General features: G+C 33.8%; 1 pseudogene; it reads right to left on the bottom strand.

Moving 5' to 3' along the window:
• Positions 1-4,293: 4,293 nt before the first annotated feature.
• On the bottom strand, positions 4,294-19,259 carry LOC109054009 (annotated as a pseudogene).
• Between the last annotated feature and the right edge of the window lie 294 nt (positions 19,260-19,553).

The raw sequence follows: 19,553 nt of genomic DNA, 5'->3' as shown, positions 1-19,553 counted from the left end.
ATTAAAATATATAGCAGACTTAAAGGGGTCATCGGATGCCCGTTTTCCACAAGTTGATATGACTCTTTAGGCTCTTAATGAAAAGTCTATAACATAGTTTGGTTAAAATTTCTCAATGGTAGTGTAAAAAACACTTTTTTACCCTGTCAAAAACAGCTCTTTTCAGAGCACGCAGTTTTGTAGCATTTTCCTTAAAATGTTAATGAGCTACGTTTTGAATATGGATATTTTTCTTACAAAAACACATCGATTCGCTACAGGACACCTTTGTTCACCCCCGGAGCAGTGTAAGAAACTTTTCTTTATGGATGGGCACTTTTTATTTCACTTCTTTTGGACTGATGCACTGCAACACCCGCTGAGTGCCATGAAACAGCTTGAAAGATCAAAGACAATTTTTAATATAACTCCGACTGGATTCGTCTGAAAGAAGAAAGTCATATACACGTAGGATGACTTGAGGGTGAGTAATTTTTGGGCTAATTTTAATTTTTGGGTCAACTAACCCTTTAATTTCCTTTAAAAACCTTTAATTTTTAATTTACTTGGATTTAAATAAAAACAAAAATCCAAGGTATGCTTTCAGATTTTTATGTTCTTTTAACTTATTGTAGTAAATAACACTACTTTGTTTTGTTAGTTTAAATTTGTTTATTCAATATTTGCAAAGTGCCTCATTCAGCCTATAAATTAATCAAGACAAAAACAGATTTCTTGTTCAGCAAATTTAGTAACAATAAATTATTTTATTGTTTTGACAGCTGTATACTGTATATTTTTACTGGACAATTAACATTTTAAGAGAGCTGACTTTGTTTCAATCATCCTACAAAGCGGAGATATCCAGGAGACAGGATTTTTTTTTGTAGGCCTCAAAACCCAACACACAAGAACAGTGATAATCAACCAGAAAAAATATATATAATGGCTGCTGCTATAGGACATTTATCATTAAACTGAATATTTTTCAACATAGGCTGTCAGCACAAGACTTTTATGTCTGGTGACAACCGAACAGATGGAGCTGAAAATCATTTTCTAACTTTCCTGTAGTCTCAATTAATTTTTAATACTATCTGAATGCTATTCGCAAATATTATAAATATATGGCATGACAGTATACAGTATTGAAAATGACACTGTTGAGTCAAAGCAAGAAATACACATAACTGGAAGAAGCAGAAGACTACATTACAATGTAAATGATTCCTTCTGGACATTTTTAACAGATATATTTAAATATAATTCCTCTGTACATATATGTTCATCTTGAAATTATATTACATCTCCAGAATCTGTGAAACATCAAGGAGGGATGTAACGATTAACCGCCAGCCGGTTGAGAATCTATTAAAATATGTGACGATTCAAATCGGTTGAGATGCTAAAAAGATCGCGATTCATTAAGGGGTAAGATTTTATATGAACGCATGTCTGAGGGGAACTTACTGTCTTTAGAAGATTTTAGATGGTATTTTTTCTTTTCATCTTGCCTCTGAATAATGCATATTAAAGTTCATAAGCGCGGTTTAAAAAAAAAGGTGCAGGGCTGTTTTGTTTACAAGCAGAAACCAATGAAACGCTTTAAGCGCCAGCTGCTGGCAGAGAGGGAATCTGTGTCTCGTTCAGCCTGTCCAATGTTTCATGCAGATATTTTTATGTATAGTTTCACAAAACTGAAGTCAAACCATTCTGTTTTTGCTTCAATTTTTTTTTTTTATTCAAATTTTTTTTAGTTTTAAAATCTAATTTAGATTAAAAACTGCTCATGTTGCATGTATGCAGCATCTTTGTTTGGATCATGATTAAAATGCATTGGTTGTGACTAAAATGGAAAGAAAAAACAATTTAAATGGAAAGAGCACAGACAAAGCCTTTATTTGTGTTATTTATTTGATTTGGGGCTTGTTTTAAAATTTCTATTTAGTTTTGTTATTCACATTTACATTATATTTACATTTTATTATTTAGCAGACGCTTTTTCCAAAGAGACTTACAAATGAGGACAAAAGTAGCAATCAAAACCAACAAAAGAGCAATACTATGCAAGTGCTATATTGAAACGCATGTATTTGGGGTAAAAAGCCGAGGTGAGGTAGAAAAAGCACCCATATACTTCGCCGGCAGTGTAATCCAGAAATACGTAATCCCTTACAGAGAATTCCTAAACTTACTGATGGTCAGATGCTATATTATCTGCCTCTCTGTGGGCCGTGATCACGAGAGCATCAGTCTGCCATGTGTGGAGGTGTCTGCTTTCAGCTTCATTTAGAGGACAGAATAGCAGCTGCTCTGGGGCACAAAGTCAAACCGCACTTATAATGACAATACAACACTACCGAGCGGCTCGACAAATGTCAAAAGCATCCCTAGAGGTGGGCGAGACAAAATCACCTCATTCGATTCTACTTACACTGATTGCAACTGAACGACTTTAGTCAGCGGACATTATTTGTTCAAGAAATGTATTGAGTCGTTGCAACACCAAGAGAAATGACATGTAGACAGTCTATAAGAAGATTTTTTATATAAGGTCTGGAAAATAATTTACACCAGCTCAACTGCATTATAAACCAGCATGGCATGATTCCTCCCTATTCTGAAGATAGAAACAGAGATAGAAAATACACTCATTCTCATATTCGATCATGATGGGGCTTCAAATACTGTATGAGAATAGATTGGCACAACAACTAAATATTTGGCCTAAACTTCAAGAGCCTGGTGGACTCATCTTAATGAAAAATAAAAGTGAAAAAATTACAAAGTTTAAGATTTTGCCATCATTTATTCTTACTGTAGACTTGATTTACTGTATTTTCCTGAATACAAAATCATCTAAATGTACTGACTTATTTTCAAAGTGGCTTATCTGATGCAAGCGAGTATCATGCAGGCAAAACAATTAAAAAATAAATATTGTTTGTTGAATGCATATGAATGCATGAATGAATCTGAATTGTGTCTATTTTAAACTTATATTTTCATTTCGGGGGGGTCCTGTTTTGTTCTCAAAAGCATTTAATTTAAATGATTTGTTGTGTGGAAAGATTGAACTAAAATATATGTAATTACCCATATTTAACATTCTTGTCTGAATGTACTAATAAATGATGCCCAAATGTTTTTTTTTTTTTTTTTTCTCTCAAAACACCCGGCTGCGTTTTGACCTAATGCGACTTCTTTTCTCGGGAAGAGTAGAGTATATGACACTTCTTTGGACTTTATAGGAAATTGGCCGGTTAAAATTCACCACATCACTTTTAGGTAAAATTGGAAAGAAAAGTTTGTGATAATCTGCGTAGGATCTGCTATTATGCTTTCAGACAAACAAAAAAATATTAATAATAAAATGGGGTTGGAACAATATGAGTAGTTTAGTCAATGATGACAAAATGTGAACTAGTACAACAGTTGCTTTAAATCACTGAAAACAGAATGAAGAAACTCTCAAAAAAACTTGCTCTGCTCTCTGCAGAATAAACAAGGCAGCACAAAACTGTGATTACAATGTTTTTCAAAAATCACAAAAGAGCAGATTAGGCAGCAAAGCATTGAGTCATAAGCCTAGGTCACATAAACACATGCATTAGTTTTGTTTGCTTAGACATAAATAGACACAATAGGAGAAAACTGCAAACTTAATTTTGCAGCTAAATTCCAAAAGAGAGATGGCAGCACAAGAAAAATGTTTGTTGGGATCTAAACTGCAACAAAACTAGTTCAATCAAGTGACTCATGGTCCCAAAAGAATGGATTTGATTCATTCCCTGTGAAGTCCTCGTCCAGGTCAAAGAGAATCAATTTGAAGACTTCTGATATTGAATTATGAATTGATTCACTTAAATACAAACCATTTGAACCAATTAGGGAGATATAAATCAAACTAGTTCACTAGTTCAGTCTAGTGACTCACACGGTTTGATTGTTTCCAAACATCAACTAAACTCTTGGGACCTGAAATGGACTCGAATCAAAAGCTCCGGTTTGAAAAGTGGCTCTTCCTTCCATCCCCCTAAATAAAACAACCTAAACACATCTTATCGCAAATCAAAAGTCTCCCCACGCTCCTGCTCACAGTTTCAATAGTCTTTCAGTACCGTGACTGACTGACAAAACACAAACCGGAGCCAAAACTCTGATGAAATCAAACCCTGGACCTGCCCATTAATGACACATGACGGCGGTGGGTTTCCCTCGAGGCCACTGTCAGATTTTCCCCAAATAACTTTCCCATTCATGAGGGGAAGGACTTTTTATAGGGCTTCTAATAGAGCAGGTTTAATCTATCAGTTAGAGTCTCTTTACTATGGCGACTCCGTCAGCATCCTTCAGAGACTTAACTGAAATGACGCATAAAACCACGACACAGGTGAGAGTCTGACATAACGAGACATACATCGCCTTCTGTCCATTTCCAATGAATCAGTTCTTTTGAGGGTCGCACTTACTGAACCGGATTCTTTGCGAAATGGACAGTTTGAAAACCACCTGCAGAGATGAATCAAAACAGAGTTAGAGTTGAGTTGATCATTCCTATGAACTTCTGTCCACATTTCAAAGAATGTCAATTCAGCGATTTTTTTGAGAGTGTGAATCTGAATTGGTTCTTTGAAATGGATATTTTCGAACACATCTAGTGAAATGATTCAAACTTACTTTGAGTTAGAGTTGGTTTGTTTCATTCCTGAATGTCTGTCCATTGAAATAAATCCAAAACTTAAATTGAATCTTTAAAATGGACAGCTTAGATCCACCCACAGAAATGATTTAAAACAAACTTGTTAAAGGAGTCTGTATGATTAAGTTCTTCCGGCATTTCTGTTGCGGGTCCAATGATGAATTCTACAGAGATTTTTTGTGATTGAATTTTTCAATTGATTCTTGGAAATGGACAGTTTGAACCATCCACTGAAATAATTTCAAACAAGCATTTTAGAGTCTGTTTGATTCATTCCTGTGTAATTTGCTTATCAACTTCAATGATTCAACTGCGATTTATTTGACTTTTGGATTTGATTCTTTTTCTAAATTTGACAAATTTTTTTATTCCATCCACTAACAAATGGTCAAACACAACTAGAACTTGTTAAGGTGAGTCAATTTGATTAATTTCTGTAATTTCTGTCCTAAATCAATGAACTGATTCTTTCAATGGACAGTTTGAACCCATCTACAACAAATGATTCAAACAAACTTGTTTTTGAGTTGATTGCCGGTGAATTTGTCAATGAATCAACACACAGAGATTTATTTTTTTAGATTGACTTTAGAGTGATTGCGTTAACCAGTCTGTTTGGGAAAAAAAAAAAAAAATCATTTCTGTAGGATGTTTGAGGTGGTTCGAACTAATTCTGTGAGCGATCTGTCCATTTTAATGAATCAAAGCAGAGATTTTTTTTTGAAAACTGAATCTTGAAAGATTCTTTGGAAATGGACCTTTGAACAAATATCTGGTAGAGTTGTTTTTGATTCATTCCTGTGAGATCTAACCAGCCAATATAGATCAATTCAGAGATTTTTTTTTTGAGATTGACTTTTGAGATTGAATTCTTTGAAATGAACATATTGATGGTTTCCCTCCACAGAAATAAACCAAACAAAAAGTTGTGTAAGGTGATTCAAGTTGAGTGATTCCCGGGGAATTTCTCTGTTTAAGTAAATGACACTTGGAAAGGGACCGTTTGAAGCCATCACACGCGAATGATTCGAACAAACTTGACTGAAGTTGGTTTGAGTCATGCCTGTGATATTCTCAATGAATGCAATTCAGAATTTTTGTGAGACTGACGGTAGAATTGATTCTTTGAAATGGACATTTGAAACCCGTACAGAGAAATGATTCACACAAGCTCTAACAGCGCATTTTTAATGACTGAAGTGTAAAACAAAAGACACTAATAATAAGCGCGGTAAACGTGCATTCAAAAGCATTGAAGAGTTTAGTAGCCAGTATGGAACAGAACAGTGTCACTTGACGCATACATGCTATGAATCACTATAGCTTAGAGATGTCAACCTGTCTTATGTTATAAAAAAAAAAAAAAATGCCAGACAATAGTAGTATTGTGTGGTCAAAAGAATAAGACAAAACTGCTCAGGTGGAGGAGGAGAACGGGTACAAAACTCAACTGCATAGATAGTTAAAAAAAATAAAAATCTGGTCAGCTCACACTACTGCTTGAGTCTATATATGTATAATCCGAACGCTGTTGTTCACACAGCAGATGTATATACGACTTCCATCCAGGACTAATACCACGCGACGCTCTCTCAGCTGTAAAACGAGCAGCATCCAAAACCCATCGAAATCCCGCCGGGGAACAACCACAGCGGGGGGGGGGGGCGCTGTCCCCGCTGCCAAACACGATAAAAACCAGCAGCAGCAGCAGCAGCAGCGCTGGACGTGTCACTGCCACAGCCCTGAAAACGCACACTTCCTGTCTTTTGTTTCGAGTCCGCTGTAATGATGATTTCTCAGTATTGTAGTGGGAGGAATGTGGTGCTTTGGCAGCGGGACGACACACCCACCCTGAGAAGTTGTTCCTTCTGTGGGTGCAGCGTCCCAGTCTGGATTCTTCAGCGATTTGAAACCAAGATACAGGGAAAAAGCTTGCAGCAGCGTCGCTCTTACAGCTGAATAGTCGCATTCTGAAACGCTACCATAGGATTTCGTGTGGGTTTTACTTTTAGCAAAGCATGCTTAGCAAATCAGCCTCTAAGATACCATTTATTGGCCAAATGGTGAGGCAGCATCACTGTCACCCTTTTGAGAAAAAAAAGCAATCTCACGCAATGTACCACAAGAAATGATAAAAACAGTGCTAAAAACAACAGTTTTTTCTTGGTATTAGTTGCTGCTGTGTATATTAATGCTTACTCTAAAAAGTCGCAGGGCTGGGTGGTGAGACCAGCTTTCAAAACTTTGCTATTCGATTCAATTTCGATCTCAATCTCGATTCATTAATAGATAATGCTTGAAACGAATCAATAAAGCCCTGTCCATTTAGTACATTAATTAAATATGAAGTGATAATGGTAGTAAAGCACACATTAAAATTTAGTGTTAATACAAGGAAAACAAAATTTATAATATATTTATTTTTATAATATTTATATATATATGTTATTCTATCTGTCACCATACATACATAAAAAATATAAAAAAATCATATATTATAATATATTTAAAATAACTTTTTAATGATATAATTATGTTTTCTACTCCAGAAATATAAACATTTCAACTGTGGATGTCATAACTTGTGTTTCATTTTTTCAGTCATGCATTAGATATTTAAGACTGATTTAAGTAAAAAATTTAATGAATATGTAATATAAGTGCACATATTTAGTAAAATAACCCTTTCTAGAGTGATTTTTTTAATTTTTTTTTTTTTTTTTTCACTAACTATCGAATTTCTGACACTTAACGGCTTTCTACTGACTACAGTAGAAAGTGTGACTGATTCACATGCTGTTTTAATTGAGCATCTTTCCACGACTGAAGCTTACCGTTTGAGTGATTACGCTATGAGACAGGATCGTTTCAGTAAGTTTCTTTTCAACACACTTTCTTAATGTTCATTCAATGTTTATTTGGTGTTATAACTAGTAGTAAAATAGGTAAGACGTGTCGGTTCATGACAAAATAGACAGGAGAATTTGAAAGCTGAGGACTTTGGGTTTCATTTCAAAGAGTAACAGTATACTTTTTGGAATTCCTGCAAGGGAGAGTCGCTACAAATAATGTTTCATTAATTTGTTAGTTCACACATACGACTGAAAGCATCATGAGATTGATTCTTGGAATTTAAAATTGCTTAAAGAATGATTAAAATCTATTATTTTTCAACCCAGCCCTAAGGCATATCGAACAATCTTTGGAAAAATGGATTGAAAATCAGTTGGTGTTTTTCACAAGAGGAGTGTTTTGTTTGTAGCCAGAACAGTTTAGGAAGTCCGAATAATCTAATGCTGAAATCTACCTGCAAAAAACTGGCACAGAATGCACTTCTGAAAGAGAGGCATTTTGGCGTCTTTACACACTTTCTGTTTAATTCTGCTTGAGGTGGCATAAACAGCTATACTTTGATACTAGGGGCTGAGCAGGCATTCTTCAGCCTGACATACTTCATTAACTGAGCATAGAACAGGCCTTAACTCACCTTTATTGGCTAACCAGACAGACTCAGATGAAAAATGCACAAAAACAAGCATTTCTTACCTTATAATCTTTCAGATTTGTGTTAATACCGTATCTCTCTGCCCTCTTCAGCTCCTCTCTTCTTGAAATAAAGCCGTTCACAACGAAACTATCCCTGAAAGTGGATTTGAAGAGCATTAGGAACATCCAAGCCATTAATAGTTAATGCATAACAAAAATAGACTCAAAACTGTGTCAAATGCAAAACTCACCCTCAGGATTGTTCAGCCGACGTTTGCAAGCACTGCATCCCAATGACAAAGATAAAAAAAAACTGAGTGTTATTCACAGTAACATTATATGTTTGTGCATTTCCAAGAGCGTTCATGGATAGGATTAGGACATATAAATGTGACCTCTGGAGCACAAAAAAGCAGTCTTAAGTCACCCGAGGAGGTATATATTTGTAGCAATAGCCAAAAATACATTGTATGTGCAAAAAATTATACATTTTTTTTTTATGCCATAAAAAAATTATTAGGATATTAAAGCTCATGTTCCATGAAGATATTTTGTAAATTTTCTACTGTATAAATATATCAAAACGTCATTTTTGATTAGTAATATGCATTGCTAAGAACTCAGTTGGACAACTTTCAAGGAGATTTTCTCAGTATTGTGATTTTTTTGCACCCTCAGATTCCAGATTTTCAAATAGTTGTATCTATATATTGTCTGGTCCTAATAAACCATACATCAATGGAAAGCTTATTGTATTTGATGTATACATTTTATAATTTCGAAAAATTTACCCTTAAGACTGGTTTTGTGGTCCTGGGTCACAATGGACTTTTCATCAAAATAAATAAATAAGCCAATTATATATATATATAACATAAATAAATATATATATATATATATATATATATATATATATATATATAATTATTTTTAAATTGAAATGGCCAAATACTAACTTGATTTAGTAAGGATACCTAACGAAGCTACTTTCATGATGTAAAAATCTTAAAAATAATGTAAAAAAAAAATTTATATATATATATAATAATATTGTTTTTTAAGTGTGAATTTTATTATCTTTGTAATTTTATTATGAATAGATGACAATTTTTGCCTTTCAACCTTTAAAGTTAGGAAAACGTAATTAAAGTAACAAACCAAAAAGTTAAAAGCTATCTTTATATTTTAGAACTAGATTAAAATCATTCTAAGAGACAGAAAAGTCCTTTTAACTCAGTGATAAGCTATAAACATACGCGTGCACACATATTTTGCGCTCATGTAACTCGAAGATGTGTAACTCACCATGTTTTGGAGTGAAGTTTCCCCCACATTGTATCCCTGCTGTTGGTTAGGAGAGCTCTCGTGCATCTCCTCGCTCACAGTTGCACATCATATCCATTCAGAGGAATTTAAAAGGCAAATCCCGCAATTCCCGCAAACACCCGAGCGGCATTTATCGCGCACGACTCGCGATGACTGTGATGCTTTAATACAGAAAGGAGTAAAGAAAAAGCGTCTGTCGCTGGACCTCAATGAGTGGATGATCCGCTGTAGATGAAGATGTGAAGCGAAGTGAAGAGCTGGAGGAACGCTTCTTCAGTCCGGCCCCCTTCAGCATCACTGCTGCCCCCTACTGGACACGCGCCACATCAACACAGGACTCCCGCTGAACCGAGCAGAAATCTTTCAGATATCGTCATACTTCCTCAGTTGATTCATCACAGTCGTTTTCTGACATGCTAAATCATCCTATTAAATATGCATCCATTTGCAACATTTCCTAAACTGAAATTTGAACATTGCATGAAGCCAGGTTTCATTTTGTTGATACTTTTTACAGTTAAAGAGATTTTATAGAGGGGATCTCATTTTATAACAAAATGTTAAATATGATATCATGGAATGAAAGTTTTGAAAGTAAGTTTTTTAAAGAGTTCTCTTCTCTCCCCACGCCTGCATTTAAGTAATCCAAAATACAGCAAAAGCAGTAATATTTTCCAATATTTTTACTATTTAACATAATGCTTTCTATTTAATATAGTTTAACTGTGATTTATTTCTGTGATGTGGAGCTGAATTTTCATCATCATACTCAGTCTTCAGTGTCACATGATCTTCAAAATCATTCTAATATGCTGATTTGCTGCTCAAAGAAACATTCAAGGTACGCAATTGCGAGATAAACCTCTTTTTCTTTTTTTTTAAATCGCAAATTCAAGTTTATATCTAGCAATTCTGAGTTTTTTTCAGGGTTTCAAACCTTTTTTTGTCCAGGGTTTTGCAAGACATTACATGCAAAACCATATCTTGACAGACACTTAAGGAGAACTGACTTCAAACATCCACTAAAAATCACTGGATTCAAACACACCGAGCAAAATAACGAAGAAAAGTGAAGTTAGTGAACAGCATTTGACTCATATTTTCCCTAAAAGCAAGGACATTTAAATTTAAAATTACTTGCATGTCTAAACACTTTTTGGGGTCAATGTAGGTGTTTGGTATGGACTTATTAATCTAAGTATTTAACTTTGGTGTATCATTTAAAATGCAACATTTGCGGATTTTACTTTTCTTACATTGACAGAAGGATCTGACCAACATCTACACTACAGAACTGGGACCAGAAAGACACGGTCAAACAACACACATTTTCTCTACAAAAAGTAAAAATCTCTAAATGAGGTGTCGGTCAAACAACACACATTTTCTCTACAAAAAGTAAAAATCTCTAAATGAGTGTTTGATGATGCATTTTTCCTTGCACTTCAGAACAAAAATGCAAATTCAGATTTGAAGGCAGTACAATGGAAAGATCATCACTCTTCAGGCGCCGCTGATGACATGTAATCACCCACTTGATGACAGCTCAGCTGAAACTCTGTTATTACTCTCTCTCCTCAGCATGCTTGTGATGTTGCTCCACATATTCGTCTCTGGGACTTCACAAACTCTCAACCTGTGGCAGCTTGTGGTTTAACGTCTCTAATGAGTTACACAGATGCTGAAATCCAAAGCCGGTTCCTCCAGGGTTGCGTCTTTCTCTTTCCTGATGGTATCGTCACATTTTGTATGTTAGTCATTCAGCAGATGCATCCAAAGCAAACGCACATGACACCAGACTGAAGGATTTCAAGCCTTAGAACTTGTTTAAAACTGACATATGATAACTAGAAAACAACAGCTGAATAATCCCTTTGTGACTGGGACAGAAAAAGGCTGATTTTTAACTACTAAATGGTATTAAACCTACTAGAATTAGAATTTTCCTGTTTATGGCCAATTACCGATAAAATGGCCGATATTATAAATCTATACTGCTTAAAGAAAACTGATACTCTAAAAACTAAAGTAAATAGATTTATTTAGAATTAAATAATAAAATATCGGCCACTAAGTAATCATTTTCACATTAAGGCTAATCACCGATAAATGGCCGATATTATAAATCTGTACTGCTTAAAGAAAATTAATACTCTGAAAACTAAAGTAAATCAATTTATTTAGAATTAAATATTAAATATCGGCCACTAAGTAATAATTTTCACATTAAGGCTAATCACCGATAAATGGCCGATATTATAAATCTATACTGCTTAAAGAAAACTGATACTCTAAAAACTAAAGTAAATCAATTTATTTAGAATTAAATATTAAATATCGGCCACTAAGTAATCATTTTCACATTAAGGCTAATCACTGATAAATGCCTGATATTATAAATCTATACTGCTTTTACAGAAAATTGATACTCTGAAAACTAAAGTAAATAGATTTATTTAGAATTAAATAATAAATATCAGCCACTAAGTAATCATTTTCACATTAAGGCTAATCACCGATAAATAGACAATATTATAAATCTCTACTGCTTAAAGAAAATTGATACTCGAAAAACTAAAGTAAATAGATTTATTTCAAATTAAATATTAAATATCGGCCACTAAGTAATCATTTTCCCATTAAGGCTAATCACCGATAAATGGCCGATATTATAAATCTATACTGCTTAAAGAAAATTGATACTCTAAAAACTAAAGTAAATAGATTTATTTAGAATTTAATAATAAGTATTGGCCATTAAATAATAATTTCCCATTAATGCTAATCACCGATAAATGGCCGATATTATAAATCTATACTGCTTAAAGAAAATTGATACTCTAAAAACTAAAGTAAATAGATTTATTTAGAATTTAATAATAAGTATTGGCCATTAAATAATCATTTTCACATTAAGGCTAATCACCGATAAATGGCCGATATTATACATTTTATTCTACTTTAAAAAAAAATTACACACACTCTAAAAACTAAAATAAACTGTTTTTATTTCAAATTAAATAATAAATATCAGCCAATAAATAATAATTTTCAAATTAAGGCCAATAATCAATAAATGGCCGTTATTGTAAATCGAATATATAAAGAAAACTGATACAGTCTAAAAACTGAATTAGTTTTTTATTTCAACATAAATATTAAATATCGGCCAAAAATAATAATTTTCCAATTAAGGGCAATAACTGATAAATGGACAATAATATAAATGTATACTACTTAAAGAAAATGAAAACACTATAAAAACTATAAAGTAAAATAGTCTGTTTTTTTTAATTAAATATCAGCTGATAAATAATAATTTTCACATTAAGGCCAATAACCAAGAAACGGCTGATATTATAAATCTAGAAACCATTTTCACTTAGAATATACTAATTTCATCATCAATTACAACGAAATGGTAACATATTGAATTAAAAGTACAATTTTTAAGTAAAACATACTGTAATAACTTTGATTTTTTTTTTAACATTGTATGTTCTTTAAAAAACAAAAACAAAGAAAACAAATAAACACTAAAACTAAATCGCTTGTTGCTTAAAGTGAATTTGAAATTTGTTATTTTTAATAAGTCAAGCAAAATGTCTATATCTTGGTTAATAAAAGATACATTTTTACGAAAGCCAGACAGCAAAAACACTTTCTTCAGACATTGCAAAAAGCTAGTTGGTAATTCAAACATGCGCGATCCCCACAAGAACATTTTTCATATGCAATTAGTTTGAGAAAGACATAAAAAAAACAAGAAAAACAAGAGATGAAAGCATATTGTGTTTGCACTTGTGGAAAAGATCTGTTGCAATACTTAAAGAGGGAAGAGATTTGCAGTACTGATTTGCCAATAAGCAGCATAAATCATTCTTTTATTTCAAACAAAAGCTCATGTATCTCTCTGCAGTCCTACTGAACAGCCTTAAACGTCTCATGTTATTAAACTCTTCAACTAATGTATTAATATTGGCAGCTCTATTGATATTCCAGCGCTTGAGGCCAGAAACCCATGAAATTCAGCAGCATTATAGAGTTTGCTTTGTTTCGGAACTCACTGGCAGTTCTAACCACAAAAAGCGTATAAAACACTGCAACAATAAGGCTTTTGACGTTTTTTTTTTTTTCTGATTAGATTCTTAACAACTGCGTGTTTTTGGACGAGGAACTGTCAGGAAGAGAAAAAAGCCTGCAGACATTGCAATTATGGGTTTGTTTATCTGGTCTGCAGCCTGACACATTTTAATCTCACATCATATCAGAAGAATGTGCTACAGATACCTGCACAATGATGGCTCGCAGGTGTTTACCTGTTTGATCCGGTATCAGCGGGTCACGATACACATCAAGAAGCTCTTTGTGATTGTGGGATTCGCATAAAACAGATTCTCACAACTCGAATCTTTCCAAACAGCACATCCAAGCAGGCCGCTTTAAATATGGGGGTCAACTGGGTTTCTAAATGACGAAAGGTCAAACAACACGAGAAAGCTGACCTCTGAATGAATGCACGTTGTGGGAGAAATAAATGCTATGCATTTTAGTTTGTGCTTTACCACTTTAATCTCTTTGAAATGACACAAAAACAATCAGTTTCTGCAGGTTTTATGAAGCTCACATTTAAAGCCTTTTAAATTTTAAGACGTTTTAAGGATTAAAATTGATGGCAACACAATACATCGATTATGGTCTCAAGATTGTAAATATCACACAATGAGTTATATTAGCAAACCTTTAAAAGTTAAAAAAATACTGATATCTATTACTTTTTAATACATTTTTACACAAAATAGCTTAGGGTTTGAATACCTTTGCTCCCAAACACTAGGATATTGAAATAACTTTAATCACACTGCAAAAAAATTTGCGGTTTTCCTCGGAATTTGTGTTTTGGTTTCCAATCTAAAGATTGTTAAATAAAGATGCATTTACTTGAGAAGCAAAATAACATACGCAGTCTTGTTTTCTGAGAAATGTATCAAATTAATGATTAAAACAAGAACAAATATCAGCCAATGGGCTCAAAACAATAAACTTAAATCAAATGAAAAATACATTTTCACACCCCGTTGACAGACGTTTGTTATCGTTTTAAGCATAAACTCACTTCATTTTGTTCAATTTCACAGAAAATAAGTATTTTTGTGTCTCAGGTAAATGTATCTTGATTTAAGGATGTTTACATATTTGTACTTGAAAACAAAAATACTGAGGAAGATATTCATTTTTTGCATTGCATGCAACATTCAGTGTCACGAATCTGAATTTAAGACTTTCTGTTCTGATTTAAGAGCTTTTAAGGCCTTGAATTAAGACTTAAGACCCACAGAAGCCTTGCATATTCAGGCAGATTTTGCTCAGACAGCCGTCAAAAAAATCTATTTCTTACCTTTTTTATAACCAAAGCAGCTTTGTGAAACCGAAAGGTTCTTCAGATGTTTAAGGTTCTTTATTAAGACGAAAAAGGTTATTTTATGGCATAATGAAGCACTTTTATTTTAAGAGTGTATTGGAGGCATTTCTTGCATTTATGCATGCTGTTTTTCCTGCAGTGGCACCATTATGCCACCTACTGGTTGCAATGTATTAATTTATATTAGACAAACATTTCAGGTCCATTTCAGAAAAAAAAGAACCAAAAGAATTGATTTTGTCCCTCATTTTAATCAAATGCTTTAAATATATAAATATTTAAAAACTGAACATAAAAAGAACATTATTTTATTCATATGCACATAGCAGCTGCTACATTTTTCATTTTCCAACTCGGATTTAGGACACCAAAACTTCAGCTTATGAATATCAAAATTGTTATCTATCAGATGATAAGTGCTGTTTTAAACTCTCAAACGTGAAATAAAACAACACTGGTTTGTTCTAGGGTGAAGCTGGTGAACGGACCAGAAATACTGAATTAATAAAACAAGAAGAAACCCTTTGGATACAACATCAGTGCGGACAAGAAATTTGACCAAACTCGCCTGTTCCTGTCTCTGTTTGTCCACGGCACGCTCCATCGCTTTCAGAAAAACCTCGACTGTCATTGTGGAGGACTGGAGACAGAAGAGTTGACGTGATTACAACAAACAAAGACTAAACTGCATATTCAAGACAGAAGAGTTGACGTGATTACAACAAACAAAGACTAAATTTAATATTTGATTTATGATGTGATTTGAATTAATAAACAGATGAAAGAAATCTGTGGACAGTTTTGAGATTTTGTTTCTGTAACATGTCTTATTTCAAACTAGTGGAAAGAAAACATTTAAGTGTTTATTTTATTGCATTTTATCTATTTGTGTCTGTGAGTTTTTTTCTCCACTTCACCAAATTGAGCGGTTTTATTATTAGCTTTAAGGTTTTTATGGATGGGTTTGTTTATCACTTGCCTGATTTATAAAGCATTTAATTTCTAAAATTAAAATGTTTTTTTTTTGGCTTCTGACAGTATTTTCTGATTTATGGAGAGATAAAAATGAGATATTCAAAAATCTGTAATTCTAATATAGTTTTTAACCTGGCTTTTTTCAGGTTTCTGTTCTGGAAATGTATGCAAATTAGTGCATATTTAATTAGATGATTCCTACATTAATATTATTACCAGTGTTACGCATTACAAGTAACACGAGTTACGTAATCAGATTACTTTTTCAAGTAACTGGTAAAGAAAGACATTTTTTTTTTATTTACAAGAAAATATCTGAGTTACCTTTTGAAATAAGCAACGCAAGTTGACTAAATGTGACCCTGGACCACAAAACCAGTTTTAAGGGTCAGACACAATGAGATTTTCTGAATAAATAAGCTTTCCATTGATGTGTGGTTTGTTAAAATAGGACAATATTTGGCTGAGATACAACTATTTGGAATCCGAGGGAGTAAATAATCAAAATATTGAGAAAATCATCTTTAAAGTTGTCCAAATGAAGTTCTTAGCGATGCATATTACTAATCAAAATGAAGTTTTGATATATTTACAGTAGGAAATTTACGAAATATCTTAATGGAACATGATCTTTACTTAATATCCTAATGATTTTTGGCATAAAAGGAAAATCTATAATTTTAACCGATACAATGTATTTTTGGCTGTTGCTACAAATATACCCCAGAGACTTAAGACTGCTTTTGTGCTGCAGGGTCACAAATGTAAATGCAAAAAATGCTGTCGCCATCCTTTCATCACAGCAAAACAGTGAATAACCAGATCTTAAGGCTAAAAACACTATTTATCTGTGGTAAAAATCACATAACACGAGTACCTTTCCATAGAGCGCATGAGCCAGAAATGAGATTTTCCTCAAAGCTCTTCCACTGAGTCCCACACTCCTCCTGTGCAGAAAGAGACAGTCGTGAAGATCCAGTCTTGAAGACTTTCCGTACTAGTTGTGTCATAAGCAAATACACTCACTGGGCGATGTTCCTCAGGGTTAAGCTCAGACGGGTCACGTCGCTCTCCATGAAGTCCATGGTGCCCAGTTCCTCCAAACTCAGCAGCTGCTGTCTGGGGTAGATGATCTGACGCTGCAGGGGAAGTTCAGACTGATACTGTTTTGCTCGGCAGAAGAACAGAGATGTTCAATAGTCCAAGGAAACGAGCTCACCTTCATGGGTTCCTCCAGACAGGACAGATAGAGGACAGATGGCGCTGGCACCCGGGGGGCTGATGTACTGCTTTATATCAGCTCGGTCCACAAAGGCCAGATCGATCTTTTCTTTGACGTTGGACGTGGTGAGGATGACAACATTTGGGTGCCTGAATGATGTAATGATTTGGTTTGCATGATTACGAATGCATCCATAATATGACATATTTCAACATGCAACAGCTTATTCAATTGCATAAAAAGCAGGGAAAAATGATGGAGCAGGGTATTATATACAAATCAGGAACGTGCATTCAATAAATGGTCGCTTTGATTTCAAGCATGCTTTTGTAGGTGAATGTTAGTTATGCAGAACAGATGAAGAGAAACTGACCGTTTGATCTGGGTTTGAACTGCATTTTAGTGTTGTAATGATCTTTTGATGGTTGTGTTTTGATCTGGGTTTGACGTGAGACTCTCCACCTGACAAACACACATCATTAACCCTCAGAGACCTGCGATGTTTGTGTACTTTCACTTAATATTGGTAAAAACAGCAACAGACACTCTCAAAGTTATCACAACAATAGATTTTGTGGGGGAAATTATGCATATTATATGCCAGAGCTTGCTCAAGTCACCTTTTTATCGAAGTATTAAGTATTGTATATTTTTAATTGGTCTAAATATTATTATTTGTATTTCTTATTTTATTTCTATATGTCTAGTGATGGGAAAAGGTTTACTGATGTTTTGAACGTACATAAATTTAAACTACCAACTTTTTTGTGAGTTCACCAACATGTTTTTTTTTTGTATTAAATTAAAAGTGGCATTGAAATTACTATATTCTATTTAAAATACGAAGAATTTATTTGCAAAAACAGATAACTCCGTTTTGTTAAATATTCAAAAATCATGTTTTTATTGTGTTAGTTAGCTGTAATTATTAGTTATTTTTTTAACCTAATTAAAATAACCCAACTGCATTAATTTGAGATTAATTGGAATGCACAATAAAAAAATTATTGTGTTAGTATTTTTTGTTAAAATCTTTAAAAAAAAAAATTTTTTATGTTTTTGCAAATAAACTGTTCATATGCTTTAATATTATTACAGTTTTGAAATGGTCCAATAGCAAAATATCTTTACTGGTTGCTCTAATTTAAAACTTTTACTCGCTGTATCTATAAAATAGTGATGAAACATTGCATTTTTATACATAATTCTACTCCTATAAGCATAGTGAGTTTTTTTCTGTCTGGTGACAGTAATTTTTGGTGTATAGAGTGATAAATAAAAAAAGCATGTCTAAAATGTCCTAGAAATGTATGCACAAACTAGTGCATATTTAATTAGATAATGCCTATTTTAGTATATTTTCTAAACCAGTCTGAGACCAACGGGATTAGACTGGTTTAAATGGTTTTGTTGAGCGACAGTGAGTCAAATAAAACAAAATAAAAGACACGAGTGGACATTAATGACATAAAAAGGAGAGAACTTCATCTATCAGGACAAACACCAGAGCATATCATCGAAGAGCTCCTGAATCTTCTGAAACATCTTTGTGACCAGTTTTCCGCTCTGTAAAAGCAGTCGGATGTTAATGAGGTTTCAGACACGGATCTGAGGAAGCGCTTCAGAGCAGACGGATGCAGATGTACCTCTGAGAACCACTTGGAGAAGAGACTGTGGCTGTTAATCTCCATGAACTGGCTGTGTGAATACCTGTTAAGAGTGGAAACACACAAACAATGGTAAATAGACACAGGACGCTCTGCAGCTGCCTGTCTGCTTTAATGAAGGACGTCACACCTGCCAGACAGTCTGATGGAGAGCTTCTGGGCAAGTCCTTTACACAGAGACGTCTTCCCTGTGCCAGGCGTCCCTGAGGGGTTATGAGAGAAATGACGACTGTATAAACATAACATGAAGACAGAAACTGCTGAGCTTTCAAACAAGCTTTTATTGTCTTACCGTGAAGTAACACGACACGATCAGGCGATCAAATTGCTGTCGACGCTTCTGTCAGAGAAGAAAATTGTTGTCGAAACATAATCCAAGAGCTGGAGACCGAGGTGAAGACAAAGTCATGTTATGGAACGCGTTATGACAATGCAGTGGTAGAAATGTGTCAGGTTTGCAGTAGAGAGATACACCGCCATTCAGATGTCAGGAATAATTAAAATTTTTAAAAACGTCTCTCCTGCTCATCAAGGCTGCTTTTACTTGATCAGAAATACAGTAATATTGTGAAATATTATTTTAATTTAAATTAACAGCTTTCTATGTTAATTAACTTTAAAATGTAATTTATTTCTGTGATCAAAGCTGTATTTTCAGCATCATTACTCCAGTCATCAGTGTCACATGATCTTCAGAAATCATTCTAATATTCTGATTTATTACAGTTTTTGCTGCTTAATATTTTTTTGGAAACTGTAATACTTTTTTCAGGG

Source organism: Cyprinus carpio, chromosome A16 (genome assembly GCF_018340385.1).
Source record: "Cyprinus carpio isolate SPL01 chromosome A16, ASM1834038v1, whole genome shotgun sequence".
Lineage (NCBI taxonomy): Eukaryota > Metazoa > Chordata > Actinopteri > Cypriniformes > Cyprinidae > Cyprinus > Cyprinus carpio.
The sequence above is the reverse complement of the archived record's forward strand: the minus strand, read 5'-3'. Positions and strand labels throughout refer to the sequence as shown.